Source organism: Musa acuminata, chromosome BXJ3-10 (assembly GCF_036884655.1).
Source record: "Musa acuminata AAA Group cultivar baxijiao chromosome BXJ3-10, Cavendish_Baxijiao_AAA, whole genome shotgun sequence".
Taxonomy (NCBI): Eukaryota; Viridiplantae; Streptophyta; class Magnoliopsida; order Zingiberales; family Musaceae; genus Musa; species Musa acuminata.
The window spans coordinates 17,051,137-17,065,785 of record NC_088358.1 but is presented as its reverse complement, the minus strand read 5'-3'; the positions used below and the strand labels follow the sequence as shown (position 1 = coordinate 17,065,785).

Genomic DNA, 14,649 nt, shown 5'->3' with positions numbered 1-14,649 from the left:
TGTGCCATCGCCTGGAATATGACGTCCAGAAAACAGAAAAAAAGAGGATCATCATTTCTTGGAATATGCCATGCGTGAGTGATTGCTCGAGTGTGACCCGCAACAAATGTTTTACCTTGTTTTCATGAAGAAGAACCGATGACATGTTTGATTTTTTGTATATGTATGGCTCCATCGACTTGGATCACGTTTGGATAAGATATAAAATATATTCAAATTGGATCGACATCCTATTGAGATATCATATTATTGTAAATCCCAAATTCAAACACCCATATACACCTAATATGATGTGATACTTTTTTTTTAAAAAAAAAATTGTAATGATCTTCTTCTTCGACCACCAAAAACCATGCAATTATAAGCGTTCTTATATTTTGAGGTATATAAATAATATTTATCCATTATATTTAAATATATCTTATAAATATTAATGGATAAATTATTAACAAAAGCTCAAAAATTATTAACTTTAAAAAATTCTCAAATAATCTTATTTTTTAAATTATCATCCTATTTTTATTGAACATCGCCATTCACCTCGTCGATTGTTCCCCTCCACTTTATTGACTATCCTCTTCTAATCATTTTATGTCTTGAGCTAGCTTTGTTGGTCGACCCCCTTCATGTGGCACCCATAGGTTATATAATGATGGAATGATACTCTTGGGTCCAACAATAGCTCAAGGAGGATGAGATAATTACTGACATAAAATAAATTTTTTTAAAAATTAGGATCATCTTAAATTTTCTTTTCCGAGAATTCACCTAAAATTAAATAAAAAAATTATTTTTTAATTATATTATCAGAATTTACACTTTGGCTACCTTTCACTTGATTGGAGATGTTAATGGCCCAAAAGAAGGATCCTACGTGGTCCGTCATTTTATACGGGTAAATAACTCGGGTAAACGAGAAGTACAGCTAGGGAAAAAACCAAGGCAAATAGGCCACAATAAAACGAAGAAGAAAAAGGAGAAATAATAATAATAATAATAATAATAATAATAATAATAATAATAATAATAAAGGAAATTATTGATTCCGCTCTTCGACGTGGTAATGAAGCGACGACGTGCGAGGAATTCTGTTCTAGGGTTTCGGTAGGATTCGGGCGGGGTCGCAGATGAACGCCGGAGCTACTCCGGCATCAGTCGAGGGTTCGCGAGCCACGGTTACAGGGTACCTGAGGAGGAGGAGAAGCGGCCGACGGAGATGCAGACCGAGGCGCCGGTGGGGGTTGTGTTGGATGGCGGTGGCCTGATGGCTCTTTCTTGTGGGCATGACGGCGGCGTAGGTGCCGTCGACGGTGGAGCTCGGAGGTATGCCACGCACGACCCGCGGCAGAATAACCAGCGGCGGCAGCATCGGCAGTTGCGCACCTTATTGCTGGAGGGGTCGCCGCGGCCGTCAGCAAGAGGTGCACCGCCCCTCTTGCTCGTCTCACTATCCTCTTCCAGGTAACTCGCTGCTATTATTCCTATCTGGCGACTGAAAAGTCAGAAACCTTTTGCTCTTATCTATATTGGTATTGTTAGAATCTCGTATTTTGATGATGAAACAAATTGATAATTGTGTTGATGTTTTAATCTACGTTTTGAGTGATGCAGGATGCTTCGATCAGGATGAGACAATTAAAGTAGGAAAAATTAAATTGTGTCGGAGGAGAATATGTCAGAAGATTGGACGTCGGATCGGTGGATTGGTCGACGTATCGACAGAAGGCTTCGGGTCATGGATTCGGGTATTGGGCCAAGAAGAGCAGATATTGCGCCAAGGATATCGGAGTTGCGGAGTCAACTGGCCGATTGGATAATAGGCCGCAAGAGATGACGATGCGTCGAAGAATCGGACGAAGCGTCGAGGGACCAATGACATGCCGGACAACTTGATTAATACTTAGTATTAATTGTCTAGATCGAAGTTTGTTTTACACGTGCAGGATTAACTACGATGGCAGTAAGACATGCAGCAAGTGTTGCGCCAGAGTCAAGACCAAGATCACGTTGGGAGTTCGAGAGTTCGACGGAAGTCCGGACGGTCGTCGGAGGTTCTGCGGGAACAGATCCGAGAAATCCAGGAGCTTGCCAAAGAAGCTCGTCGGAACTCGCCAAGTGGGTCGTCGCAAGTGCAGGAGTTTGCCGGAAGTTCGCCAGAGCATCGCCGAGGGTTCGTCGAATGTTCGTTGGAAGTTTGCCGGAAGCTCATCGGAAGAAACGATTGACGCACCGGAACAAGTTGCAGTATTAATGTCTTAAATATCGTAGTTAGCTTGTAGATTAAGTTAGGAATGTGATGTGATCCCATTAACTTAATTTGAGGGCAATTGAACCATTGACAGACCCAAATTGGACCGAATGGATCAGCCCATTCGGACCTAGAATTCCTGGCCGACGGTGGCACCGCCTAGGAGCTCAGTCTCCCAGGAATGTCAAGCGGTGGTATCGCCCCTGTCAGGCGGTGGTACCGCCTGAGCTCGGTCTCCGAGCAATGCCAAGCGGTGGTACCGCCCTTGTCAGGAGGTGGTACCGCCTGTGCTCGGTCTCCGAGTAATGCCAGGCGGTAGTACCGCCCAGTTATGGCGGTAGTACCGCCAAAACCCCGGAAATCCGGAAGATGACATTTTTGAGCTCCAAATTCAAACCAGTTGGGGCCTCTATAAACCCCACCCTTTCCTGCATGAAAGGGCACCGAAATCTTGATCTTATTCTGAGAATTTGAGAGCTCAAAAGTGTTGTAAAAGACCAAAATTTCTTCCCCATCTTTTCATCTAAGTTTTGATCATTCAAGAGAGGAGTGAAAATTTGTAAGGGTTGTCTCCTAAGCCCGTCAAAAGGAGTAAAGCTGTAAAAGGGTGGTTGACCTTCGCCTATTGAATGAAGGCCTCTAGTGGACATCAGTGACCTCACCGGAGGAGGAAGCCAAAAGTGAATGTAGGTCAAGATTGACCGAACCACTCTAAATCTCGGTTTGCATTTACATTATGCTCTCTATCTTAACTGCAAACTGCCTCCATTGCTTTTCTTCAACTGTACTTCGCTTAATTTTAAGTTGAAGAACTTTTCGAAACGGTTTTTCATCGAAAGTGTTTTTATCGTACGAACGTCGTTTTAAATCTTCGAAAGTTTTCCGCTGCACTAATTCACCCCCCTTCCCTCTTAGTGCTCTTGATCCTAACAGTTATGTTCCGTGAATCTAGAAATATAGACGTGAGTTGATGTTACTTATGGATGTTTAGAAAAATTATTATAGCAAAATAATTTTCCTCTTTGTATATCAAATTGAGATTCCTCACTAAAATATCAACTTGTTATCAAAAGCAATATTAACCAGAGTAGCATAAACAGTGGAACAATGAATCAATCACAAAGTGAGACATTGAATTTTTTACGTGAAAAACCCAATGCGGGAAAAACCACGGGACCATAGTCCACTTTAAACTTCCACTATCACCAATAATGAGAATAAGTTTACAATAAATCTTCTCCAGAATAATTAGAGGATTATAATAACATTAAAAATATAAATCTTGACTTAACAATAGTATATCATCATCACCGTAGATGAATTTTATAAAAACAAAATTTTAGGTCTCACCAAATGAGTGCAGCAGAAAAGCATCTCAGAGAGGATAAATTGTAGATCGGTACTGTTAAGATTGTAGAGCTTGTTGTAAGGATTCTTTACATAAAATTTGGGCCAAAACCGATAAAGCTTAGCCCTTTGATCGTCTAGCAAAAGCCTCAAAACCTTAACTTTCTCTATCATCTTCTTTCTTCGTTCTTTTTTCTACACCGCTATAGTTTCATCATTCGCACACCTCTTCCACCTGCGCACGTCTCTCTTTCTCTTTTTCTTTCTTTTCTTTTTCTTTTAATAAATCAAATTTGGGCTTAATGCCCAAATCAATCGGTCGAAGCCCACCTATGGGCTGGACCCAACAATTGGGTTGTCAACTCATGCGGTTGGAGTTGTCAGCTGATTTTTCTCTAATCTTAGTAAGGAACATTGGGCAACAGTGAAATGAATATTAAGATATCTAAGAGGTACTTCTAGGTTGTGTTTATGTTTTGGAAGTTGTGAACCTGTGCTAGAGGGGTACTGATTCCAGATGCAGACATGGCAGGTGATACTGATTCCAGGAACTTCACTTCGGGGTTCTTGATGACGTTTGCAGGACGAGCAGTCTCTTGGCAGTCTAAGTTATAGAATTGTGTTGCTAACCACAGATGCAGAATACATAGTAATTACTGAAGTCTGCAAGGAAGCTTTGTGGATGAAAAGGTTTCTACAGGAATTGAGCTTGAAACAGAAATGATATATTATTTACTGTGACAGTTAGAATGTCATTCACCTCTCCAAGAATTCAACATACCATTCTAGATCTAAGCATATTGACGTAAGATATCACTGGATTCATGATGTGCTTGGGATGAAATAATTACATTTGGAAAATGTGCATACCGATGAAAATGGATCAGACATGTTGACAAAGTCTTTGTCTAAGGAGAAGCTTGAAGCATGTAGGCGAAAAGCGGGCTTAGTACAACCCACTATATGAGCTGAAGGGGAAGAATTGTTGGGTCCAGCCCGTAAGTGGGCTTGGACTGGTTGATTTGGGCATTGACCCCAAATCTGATTTATTAAAAAAAAGAAAAAAAATAAAGAAAAAGGGAAACAGTGGTGTGCGCGACGTGAGAAGGGTGCGAACAGAGCCATGCGAAGGGGAAACTGTGGCGGCGTAAAAAAAGAACAAAGAGAGAAGAGGAGAGAGAAAATTAAGGTTTTGAGGCTTTTGCTAGATGATCAAGCGGCTAAACTTTATCGGTTTTAGTCTAAATTTTATGTGAAGAATCCTTGCAATAAGCTCTACAATCTTAACGTTACCGATCTACAGTTTATCCTCTCTGAGATGCTTTTCTGCTATACCCACTTGGTGAGACCTAAATCTTTCCTTTGTTGAAATCCATCTATTATGATGACGATACGTTATTGTTGAGCCAAGATTTGTGTTCTTGATGTTATTATAATCTTTTAATTATTCTGGAGAAGACTTATTGTAAACCTGTTATCATTATTGGTGATAGTGGAAGTTTGAAGTGGCTTATGATCCTGTGGTTTTTTCCACATTAGGTTTTCCACGTAAAAAATTCGGTATCTCACTTTGTGATTGATTCATTGTTCTACTGTTTATGCTACTCTGGTTAATATTTGCTTTTGGTAACAAGTTGGTATTTTGGTGAGGAACCCCATTTTGATACACAGAGAGAGAAAAAAATTATGCCGCTATAATAGCTTTTCCTAACAATGGAGGCTATAACTACTAGGGTGATCTTGTTACACCTAAAATTTTGGCAGAGGAAAATGTGTGAGAGTTCGTCCGTACTATCACTAAGTTGCTGCTTCAATGATTTCACCTTTGTCTTATTATAAATCATTTGGATGCTTATGACCACCTATTAATATCTAATCGATGCTTCAGGACAAATGGGGTTAGGAAACATGCAAATTCTGCACATGCAGAACAGGACAGTTATGGTAGATGCCAGATTGGGAAAAAAATCTCCATCTTGGTTGGAATCAAAATTTTGTTTTGCTTTTTTTTTTATTGGAGCAAAGAGTGGTATTACTTATATTAGCAAACTTATGACATGAATTGGTTGTTTGTTCCAGACATGTAGTCATTGCATTTTTGTGTATACTGGTTATGTAAAACTTTTATGTTTGACAATATACAGCAATGTCCAGAAGATCTTAAATATGGAGAATTTGGTCAAAATATCACCAGACTTGAAGGTTGTATAAAGCTACTTACGAGGCTTAATACATAACTTGATGACCCAACTTTTAAGAACTCATCCGATTTACTGGATGTCATTTCCTACACAGTTATTGAAGTTTTAAGTGTTTCAGTGGGTTTTAATTCGCTCCCTTGAAGTATTCTTTTCTTTTGTCTCTAGTAGTATCACATGGCTTCTTTTAAAAATTTTTATAGCTACTTCCCTGTATTTTCCAAGTCAAAAGTACTTATCATTTTTAACATGCAAACTCATCCAGTTTTTCCTTAACTTTTATAAAAAAAAATCTCATTGTTGTTTCTTGTGGCATCCAAAATATAGGTGCAAGGAATGCACCTCTGATGTTACAATCCAAGGAAATCTAGCATATGACGTTAGGCTTCTCGTATTGTTTATGAAGAAGGTTTTAGTGCATTTTGAAAAGGAAATTTGGTGACAATTGCTCCTCGCTCCTTATTCTTCCATAAGTTTCTATGCTTATGAACGGTACAGGAATGTAAGTATGAAAGTTTAGTAGCATGATATATCTTAAGTTTTACATTCACATCTGATCTTTCTCTCTCCCTCTCTCTCTCTCTCTATCTCTTTGTGCTTATCTAGGTATTGCAATTGATTCCTGGACTAGATAAGCATAGAGAATGTGTGGGTGCAGATGTCTGCCTGTGATTGTTTGGTGGAGGTTGGCTGGAATAACAGCTGCATACGTCACATATCCATTGGATCTTGTCGGACACGTCCTTCAGCTCAGGTAATTGTATCACTAGATTATATGATAGTAGGATTCCACTTTTAATCTCACATAGGTGGTGAAATTTCAATTCCAGGTGGTTTTTTAAAGATAAAAAACTTTTTATCATGTTGGCCTTCCGGAGTCCAAGAATTATTTATTTGAATTGCATTTTTAATTTATCTGAAGTACACTTTTTAATCTTTATGGTTTTAAATTGTCTTTTAGTATATGTTTTCCTGTCTGGTCATGCTACATTTCACTTTGCACCTACTTTTTTCTCTGTCTAATTATTTGTCACATTATACTTTTTGCCACTAGGTAAGCATAGTTATTTTTTCGTGTATACCACCTATCTTTTCATCCCTGTATCACAGAATTTTTGTATTTTTCATAATAATATCGTTTGGAACAGTTTAAACTTTTATTTTGATGATTTACTGTTGGGGTTGAGGATGTCCAACCCATTAATTTTAAGGTTTGGAGTTGAGGATGCTGAACCCATTAGGTTTAGTAACCTTGGAATGTTAAGGTTTTTTGAGTTGAAACATACATCATTGTGTCTGTCTGTCAAGGCAAGTTGACTTTCTGCCTAAAAATGATGATGAGAATTGAAAGAGAGAAGTCACTTTTAGGTTTACATTGAATGATGCAAAAGCCAACCCCAAATAGTTAAGACTTACAGCTTTGTTGTTGTTGTTATTGTTATTTATTGAATTAGGCAAAAATCAAAATAAGAAATTTCATCTTCATTTGCAATTAAGGATATGGGGGATAATTCTCCTCTTTTCAAAATTTGGTTGAGCTTTGATATATCGTAACTCTAGTTTTATATTTAGTTTTGGTCAGTGGGTCTACTCAGTTACTGTAATAGCTGTTGTAACCGAAAAGAGATTCTGCTCATTACATTGAGAGTTCTTCTGTAAATTGTAATGCTATGACTTGCAAATGATTTTTGGAGTTGGGAATTGCAGGATTTCAAGTATATAACAAATTTGTCTCTAGAAAACGTGCAGACAAATGCTATGTCCTACAGGGGCATTTCACATGCTCTGTATGCCATCTGCAGGGATGAGGGCATGAGAGGATTATACAAGGGACTTGGACCAACGTTGTTGGTAAAATTAATTGGTTGATTAATTTTGATTTTTGTAATACATTAGTCATGTTTTGGTTGCTATTGACCAGTATTGTGCTGCAGGTGTCGGATCTATTCTAGCAATCAGCTTTTCTGTTTATGAAACTTTGAGATCTCACTGGCAAATTTAGATGTGATTGAGTTTCTGTGATATTAATAAGATGCAAACTTTAAATTATGTTGATAGTATCTTTCCATTTGATTGCTAGTATTAACATGATTTTTTTTGGCATACTGTTCTTTTTTCTGCCACCAGGCCATGTGATTCTCCTGTCTTGGTTAGTTTGTCTTGTGGAAGTCTTACTGGTATAGCATCGTCAACAGGTATACTGCCAACAAACTTATAATGCAGCATAGAGGCCACCTTGACATTAGAATAGTTCAAAAAGAAATAAGATAAATTTAATACTACAACCTGTCATGATTATGAATGGAAGATTAATTCATGTTGATGTAAAATGCCAGTGCCTAAGTGCATAGCTTTGAGGATTTCAAAGCAACTAATTATAGATCTATGTAGTCTATCTGGGCATATAATCATTTGAAACAAATACATGTTACGGCTGAATATTATTTCTTATTAACTGCCATTATCTTCATATGAGGATACATCAATAAGTTTATGCTTATAGTTTATACATCAATAACTTCATATTATTTCTTATGTTATGATTGTTGATTCGTAACATAAGAATGCATTCTTATAAGTTCTTGTGTTATTTTTGAAATATACTTGTAAGGCTGAGGTAAGTTTGAGAACAGGGTCTTGGTTCAACGATAAGGTTGCTCTTTTATAACCTATAAAATCATGGTTTGAGTTAAAAAACAACTTATCTATCTAGAGATACGTTGATTCTCCCCAAATGTCGCATTAGCGGGAGTCTCATGCACTGGGTATACCCTTTTCCTTTAGCTGTATGGCTGAGGGTGCTTGTGGCACTTGTTTTTACTGGGATGAAGTTATGCACCTATTTTCTCATTTAATCATGGACTTGAAAAATTACCTTTGATTTTGCTATGGATTGACTTATATGTTACATAATGGTTTAACTCACATGGTGATGTGGTACAACTAAGTTCTTGTCATTCTGTTGACCATGTCTCATCAATGTGTATGTGTCAAATATTATCAACTGAGTTTGATGTCAGAGTGACCAGATAAGTGATCTAGTGTGCCCAAATGAAGCTATATAGTCTAGCAAATTATTTGGTGCAGCCAGATGACATGCCTGATCATTTTTTTAAGAAGTTGAGGTTTATTTTCTTCAGATTTCAGATAGTATTTGGTTATTCTGTATATTTTCTCTTTGTGGCAAACATTGAATCATTTATGTGCCTATAATTGAAGGAAAAATGGTTTAATTAAGATGACTAGTCAGATGTAATCAACAGTAAGAGATTTGGGTTGTTGAAATTTGGAATGTGTTTATGCATGGTTTTCCTAGGCATATGCATGATGGCTGAACTGTAGGCAGGAAAAAGATCTGTAGTAGACTGAAAGGCCTGCCACATGATTTAGGGTTTTTGTCAAAGGCAGCCAGGACAGTGCTGCTGTTAAAAACTGCAAGACTATATTTCTGTTCAACAAGATAGCAATGGTAGTATTCAAATGCAACTAAATCAGATCCGGTAGTTATCTGATTGTGGCTAATGTTTTATAGCATAGTTAGCTGACATAGGACAAGTTTTATGTAGAAATAGATAGAAAGCAAGAGACAGAGAAACCGATGAGGATAAATTTAACCTTTGACTATAAGGGCTAACTTTTTTTTTTTTGTAAAAAATAATTGACATCTGTTTTTTCAAGTCTAGGACAGTCTGCAACTCTGCATAGAGATTCTAAACTTGAAAGGTCTTTGTGAATTGGTAGCATGATAGTTGGGTCTCCTTTTATTATGTTGTTTATTATGTGGATAGAGTTATGATAACGTATAGAAATTTTTTTTGTTCTATTGAAACATGTTTTGTTTATTCCAATTAATTTATTTTTATTTTATCTTCCCTATGCTTCCTCTCTGGGTTACAAGTGTCCTCTAAATTCATTATATCTCCATCAATGAAAAGATGAGGATAAGCTTTCTCAATTTTCTCCTCTAGCTCCCAGATAGTTTAATGAATAGAATGATGCTTTCAAATCACTTTAACTAAAGGAATGATCTTATTTCTTAGGATCTTTTCTTTATTATCAATGATCTGAGTGGGCCTATAATCCACAGGTCCCAAGATCGAAACTTGGCTTTGATACCACTTCTGTCACACCCTCCAAATTTACACATTCAAGAGGTATGAACCTATCTTAAATCAAGAATATTATAGTTCATTCACAATCCAAAATCCAAAATCCAAAATCCAAACTAACTTTTAAGGACATTGAAAGAACATTTAAATATTATTCGCATCTATAAAACTTGTGCAATATAATCATATACCACATCACTTAAACATTTATTAAAACCTAAGTTTAACTAAAAAAAAAATCATCGACCACCACTTATAAATCCACAAGCATAAGAATCTATACAACCATAAAACCAACCATTTACCACAAGTTCATATCATCGTAAACTAAACATAACATTCCAAAATTTCAAACGGGAGAGGCCTTTTAAAGCCTTTACATGATACATCAATTTAGATTCCTCGACAAGATTTCATTATATACAAAATAGGCTTATACAACAATCACAATATATCAACCAACAAGCCTTGTCCAAAATCTGAATAGCTTTCCATATGAAATATTAAATGACATATAAAATATTTCGGAGCATATGCCATTGATATGCTCCGAAATATTTTGGAGCATATCGAAAAACCAAATAAGAAACATAAGCTCAAAAGTCATATTTGATGTTGCATTCATTTTTATCCAAAGCGTATATAAAAACTCTAAGCAATACTTTGGATATCATATCAAAAACACAAAGGGTGAAGTGGGATCATAACATAATATGGTCCATCAATTTCTGAATGACCACCAAACATAAGTCTCCCATGTTTGGGAGCTCCATCCACTCACGTCTGGATGAAGTTAAAGGGGGCCGACAGAGCATCGCGGGCTCTAAACATAACTCCCTTTCCTATTTTTGGAAAAAGGTTCACATTATCCCATAAACACCATAGTACAAAAGGACATTGTGAGCAATAAAATTGGCGCATATCGGAAGCATATGCGAAACAACGAAAACATACATGTGTCTATATGAAACAATATGATGCAAACATAAACTTTCGCATAATGCATTTAGATATGAAAAGAATTAAAGACGAGCATGCAAGAGTTTAAGGCACTCATATAAGGCTCAATTGAAGGAAGAATTCTAGATAAATTTAAATTCAAAGAGATGGAACGAGAATAGGCAAAATTGGTTAAAGTTCTGTTCTGATAGAATCTGTGAGGCACATTGCATGAATTATTTGGACAATTAATTATGCTCCAAATTACTCAAGAAAGGTATCAATAGAAAGCTATATTAGTCTATTTTTAGATGAATCCAGATTTGTAAAGTTTTGAGTTTCTAACAGGGAGTTATAAGCAATTTAGTATAGAAAGGTCAAAATTTATCATCCCTGTTTTGCAGAATCAGTAGGATCAATTGAAATAAATGTTTCAGTAGGCATATGTACTTCAAATCTTTCAAATCAGGTATAAAAAGAAAGATTTACGAGTTTAGTTTCTATTGAAGTAAGCTTTTCATTAATTGAAGTTTCAACAGAGAGTTACAAGCAATTTAGTAACTAAAGGTCAGAAATTACGGTATCTGTTTTATCAAATTCATAGGGCCGATTCAATTAGATATTTGGGTAGACAAATCTACTCCAAATCCTTCAAATAAGCTATCAAGAGAAAGGTTTACAAGTCTACATTCAGATAAAACAAGTTTCGTCCAAATTGAAAGTCGGTACAGAGAGTTATAGCTAAAACAAGGCAGAAAGGTCAGAATCTCGAAAAATTTTGGGTTTACAGTTTCGTATCTAAACGAGATAAGTATAAGGTGCAAGACCATAATCTCTCAAATTATCCATAATTAAGATAAAAGCAGAGATTAAAAATCACTGTAGGAAAGAGTTAGAACACTTGTATTTGAAAGATTGGATCCTAAATAAGAGAATTTTGAGCAAAAACCCTAAGCCCTAAATCCTTTTTCTCTTCCTTCTTCTCCTCTTCTCTCCTTTTTTACTCTCTTCTCCATCAATTGCTACCTTCTCAGGTTCCTTAAGGATGAAGGCAAAGATAAGAGGCGGTGGAAGATATTATCTTTTTATGTTTTTTGTAAATCTTTATATCATTTATATTTACAAATAGGTCCTCAGATTTACGAATAGGTCCTTATATATTACAAATAGGTCCTCAGATTTACAAATAAGTCCTTAAATTTTATAATTAGGTCCTTATAAAACATTTCAAAAATAAGGGATATTACACACTCCCGCATCCCTCCCGCCCCCCCCCCCCCCCCGGGCCACGTAAAAAAAAAAAATTAAATTTATTATATCTAGAGGAATGATTCTAAATCAATGAAAAGATGAGGATAAACTTTTTTATTTCCTCCTCTAGCTCCTAGATAGTTTCATCAATAGAATGATGCTTCCAAATCAACTAGAGGAATGATTCTATTTTCTTAGGATATTTTTTTATTAATTATCTGAGTGGGCTCAAAGGACCTATTTGTAAAATATGATGATCTATTTGTAAATATAAATGATATAAGGAGTGAATTGCAAAAAGCACAAAAAGAAAAATATCTTCCATCGTCTTTTTATCTGTGCCTTCGTTCTTAAGGAACCTGAGAAGACAGCAATCGGTGGAGAAGAGAGGAAAAGAAAGGGAAGAAGGGGAAGTGATTTGGGTATAGGGTTTTGGAGCAGTTTCTTTCATTTGGGATTTAATCTTTCAAAGACAAGTGTTTTAACCCTTTCCTACAACAATTCTAATCTCTGCTTTTACCTTGATTATGAGAAATTTGAAGAGTTCTAGCCTTTGCATCTGATATCCCTCTCGTTTAGATGTAAAGTTTTGAATATAAAATTTTCGAGATTTATGACCTATCTTCCTTGATCTTGCTATAACTCTTTGTACCGAATTCTGATTTGAGCAAAACTTGCTTTATTTGAAAATAGACTCGTAGATCTTTCATTCTATACCTTGATTGAAAGATTCAGAGTTCAAATGATTGCCCAAACTTTTGTTTTAATTGACCCTACTGATTCTGCAAAATAGGGATAGTAATTTTTGACATTTCGATACTAAACTGTTTATAACTCCTTGTTGGAAAATTTGATTTGTGCAAAACATACTTCGTTGGAAACTAGACTCACAGATCTATCTTTTAGTGCCTTGATTGAAAGTTTTGGAGCACAAACGCGTAACCAAACTTCTATTTGAATCGACCCTATGGATTCCATGGTTTCATGATTTTTTATTGTTGAAGATTCTTTGCATCGTAACTCTAATATTTATTATATTTACTTGTAACTTAAACTTGGTACATTTCCTTGCTAGTCATAAATGTCTTCTTTGGTCAGATCAGTAAGAATCCGTTTTGCTTACATATGCAATATGATTTTGCAGTGACATTCACCATTGCATCTCATGAGACAAAGAATGCATTCGGAAGGGACAACTGGAAGGGTTTGTGTATATAATTCTGGCCTCTTGGGAACATTCAAGCACATAATTAGGACCAAAGGATACGGAGGCTCGTATCGTGGTATTCTCCCTGAGTACTTCAGAGTTGTTACCAGCGCGGGCATTGTTTTCATGACCAACGAGACACATCAGTTTTTCAAGGCATATCAACAGAAAATTAATGCTCTGAGCTCAATTAGTATTGATCTTACACCCTCGACACATTGGTGAGTTTCTATGAGATGGAATAGTTTGCAGTTCTCAGGAGTCGCATGGTGGTGAGTTCTGCTGTTTCTTTCAAGAAATTTTGTTTTCTTTGAATAGATTAAAGACCTCAAGTGCATGTAGCAAGAAGAAATGCAACTGACTGCAATTTTTTCTTTCATCGGCCATCGGTTTGATACCAACAAGAATCTGTTTTAATCATTAGAGAGGAATTACCGGTCGATTCTTTTGTTCCTCCTCGTTGTTGAGTGTATAAAGTAGGTAAAAAGGAGTGAGAGAAAAATTTCCAGTATATGTAGGATTTTTGCCATTAATGTCAATATTCTGATAAACAGTGTCATTATTTGTATTTAGATAACTTGTAAATCTTTAATTGCTTTGTTTTTTTTTTTTTTTTTTTAAATTTCTCAAGCTAACATAGACTATGACTGGACAATTTTGTTTTACAGCATGACTTTTGATGTTAAATCATCTGATGATTTGAGATATATCTGTTATACGTCGTAGTCAACAAAAATTACATTGTGATGTATTTATTAGTGATCATCAGAAGTGACTGAGTGCTAAGTGGATGCCTTTTACTATCGTTGTTTTGAGGCACCTCCTCGAAAGTTTGGAGGTTCGAGGAGGACTCGTGCGATGTGACGAGGTTGCCTTACTCGAGTGATGGGAGAGAGAAGTCAATATGATGAGCCGCAGATGCAACAGAAGAGTGATGGGAGAGAGAAGTCAAATCTGATTGTCTGAATGCCGTCGACTTTTAGGTAGTCCAGCGTACATAAGATCGAAACCGGTCGAACCAGTTGGACGCGTGCGCTGGGTGATGTGATGAGATGAGAAGGAGTTGGGAGTTCATCGGTCGTTTCTTGATCCGATCTGATGTGGGAGAGATGATGATGGCGTCTTGGCGACGACGACGACGACGGCAGTCCGATGAATGCCGCAAAGGAAAAGGATTGGAGCCTAACGAACCACCACCGCGGTTAGACCGAGGCGAGCGCAGACTGGATCAGCCAGCCCTGGAGAACATACAAAGGGCCCCCATATCCCTGAAAAGTCGTCAGGGCTGATTCAGTCGGCCGAAACATTTGCGAGTAGCAACTGCAGCTCATCACATTAATTTGTTGTACA

At 36.8% G+C, this 14,649-nt stretch overlaps 1 pseudogene; it reads left to right on the top strand.

Moving 5' to 3' along the window:
• The first annotated feature begins 1,060 nt into the window (after nucleotides 1-1,060).
• Nucleotides 1,061-14,006, top strand: LOC135650605 (uncharacterized; annotated as a pseudogene).
• The last annotated feature ends 643 nt before the right edge of the window (nucleotides 14,007-14,649 follow it).